Source organism: Limulus polyphemus, unplaced genomic scaffold, assembly GCF_000517525.1.
Source record: "Limulus polyphemus unplaced genomic scaffold, Limulus_polyphemus-2.1.2 Scaffold3732, whole genome shotgun sequence".
In the NCBI taxonomy this organism is placed as follows: Eukaryota; Metazoa; Arthropoda; class Merostomata; order Xiphosura; family Limulidae; genus Limulus; species Limulus polyphemus.
This window is the reverse complement of record NW_013669342.1, coordinates 16,414-19,407: the sequence shown is the minus strand read 5'-3', so window position 1 is coordinate 19,407 and position 2,994 is coordinate 16,414.

Genomic DNA, 2,994 nt, shown 5'->3' with positions numbered 1-2,994 from the left:
ACACACACACACACACACACACACACACACACACACACACACACACACACACAAAATACATCATGTTAACAGAAAACAAAAATTAATCTAGAGAAAATTAACCTTTTTCTAAAAGAATGAATTGACCTGACAAGCGTGGTTTAGTTCTTTAGTTTTTAGCTTGAGAGACAAATCTCGAGGCATTAATAAAAAAGAAGACAACAAGCAAACATAACTTGACAATGGGCTTAATTCGGATAGAGCAGAAAAGGGGGAGATTGTGTGCGTTGCTGAAATTGATTTCTTGAAAGTCGCAGCTTGCAACATAAACCTTCGACAGCTTATGTTAACGTACTAGAAAGGGTGTCAATCTGAGCACTACCTTTTTTTCTTCCCAAGAGTTAGTGGCTAAATTCACACCATTCCAAAACAAGTGATTTCAGACAATTATTCAAAATAATTAATTAAAAATCACGATAAACGTTTTTTTTTGTCATTCACCTCAAATAAAACTGTTTACTTGCTTCCCTCCCCCGCAGTGGTCTTCCAAAATATTGAATAAAATCTGGAGTTAAAAAAATGTGAAGAACGTTTTAACCATAATTTATTTCACATGTAATAATATGATCGCTTGGAAACTTCCAGAATATTATAAACATTTTTGTTATATATTAAGTTTCATAAATAATTACTTTATTCGTAAATGGGCCACTTGAAAGATGGGTGTTTTATTCGTTTTTTTTTGCTATTTTTCTTTCGTACCACAATGACAATTACTGTCCATTTATAATAGATGTTTTTCTAATATTTTAACCTCAGAATAATGTGAGATAACTAAGAATTTTAAATATTATTTTTTTATGAATTAATTGGTTAATATCAATAGTAATAGATTCTTATTAGAAAATTACAGAAAGAAACCATCAAGACTAAAGTAGGCCACTGTACTCTAACTATACCTAAATTGAACCTGAAGATTGCAGAAAGGAACCATCAAGACTAAAGTAGGCCACTGTACTCTAACTATACCTAGATTGAACCGGAAAATTGTAGAAAGGAACCATCAAGACTAAAGTAGGCCACTGTACTCTAACTATACCTAGATTGAACCGGAAAATTGTAGAAAGGAACCATCAAGACTAAAGTAGGCCACTGTACTCGAACTATACCTAGATTGAACCGGAGAATTGTAGAAAGGAACCATCAAGACTAAAGGAGGCCACTGTACTCTAACTATACCTAGATTGAACCGGAAAATTGCAGAAAGGAACCATCAAGACTAAAATATGCCACTGTACTCTAACTATACCTAGATTGAACCGGAAAATTGTAGAAAGGAACCATCAAGACTAAAATAGGCCACTGTACTCTAACTATACCTAGATTGAACCGGAAAATTGCAGAAAGGAACCATCAAGACTAAAGTAGGCCACTGTACTCTAACTATACCTAGATTGAACCGGAAAATTGTGGAAAAGAACCATCAAGACTAAAGTAGGCCACTGTACTCTAACTATACCTAGATTGAACCACTAAAAGACATTTTAATTACACCAAACTTCGATAAAAACAAATATAAAATATATATATTTCAAAAATCGAGGTGTCTGGCTTCTTTGAACTTTCAAACATTACACAGGACACGCATGATCTTGCGCCCTTGGGGCAAGGATTGGTCCTGTCGTAGAACTCTGGATTTCGAAGCTGTCAGTCTGGTTCGAATCTGTACGTTTCCATAAAATATTCTTCACACTTTAAGCTCTGTGTGCAATATAAGAGAGACAGTCATTCCTTAGCATGGATGGTGAGTGCTAAGGTGCTAACGACTAGCAGGATGGTGGGTGCTAAGATGGTACTGACTAGCTGCTTACCATCTGGTCTGTAGTTCCATATTACGGACGATGGCAGATAGCTTCAGTAGCATTGCCATAAATGCAAATATTTAACGCTTGTGTGGTAAAACTTTAAACACATTTGTGAGCGAAAAGCCTTAAGCCAGCTGTAAACCTTTTTAAGAAAGTTGAAAATCGAAGCTAATTTTTGAGAACTACGAGAAGAGGTACGTGTGTTAAAACATCGTAAAGGGATGTTTGTAAACTGCCCAATCAGTGACAACCTGGAGTCATAAGGAATGTTTGTAAACTCACCAATCAGTGACAACCTGGAGTCATAAGGAAGGTTTATAAACTGACCAATCAGTGACAACCTGGAGTCATAAGGAATGTTTATAAACTGACCAATCAGTGACAACCTGGAGTCATAAGGAATGTTTGTAAACTGACCAATCAGTGACAACCTGGAGTCATAAGAAATGTTTTAAACTGACCAATCAGTGACAACCTGGAGTCATAAGAAATGTTTATAAACTGACCTATCAGTGACAACCTGGAGTCATAACAGTTTTAAACATTGTGTAAACCTGCTAAGTTAAACGAAACGTAACCAATTGAACAATTTAATTGAACGTGACGTTAACACTATAAACTAGCATGAAATATTGTTTAAACTTGGGTAACACACACACATACACGCAACGTTCACAGTGAGGCTTAAAAAAAACGAAAACATTTGTCTATTACCAGTTCTTGTTATTACCATTAAGTCATTATGGGAAACGCCTATGGTCATAGCACCCAAAAGCGTTGGGGACATTCCATCTATCAGATATGATCCAAGCGCAAATGTCAAATTAGTTAACAGATATGCAGAATCAGTTAAGGGTTGAGTGCTTGAACTGGCAACATTTCAATTTATAGTCCCTTTCGCTGGCTGCAGCCAGTTGTGGAAAGAAGGTTACCCCAAATCTTTAGACATATAAAAAAAAAGCCGTGTAGTAAGAATAAACCATCCTACAAAAATGTTCTTATATTGAGATGATTGCCTAACTTAATATCATCTTTTAATACGTTGTACTTACGAAAACGGTGGAGGCTGGAGGTCTTAAAATTATAGAAATATATACATATATATATAACCCAGTTTTATTCAAATTGTGCATATATATACATATATGTA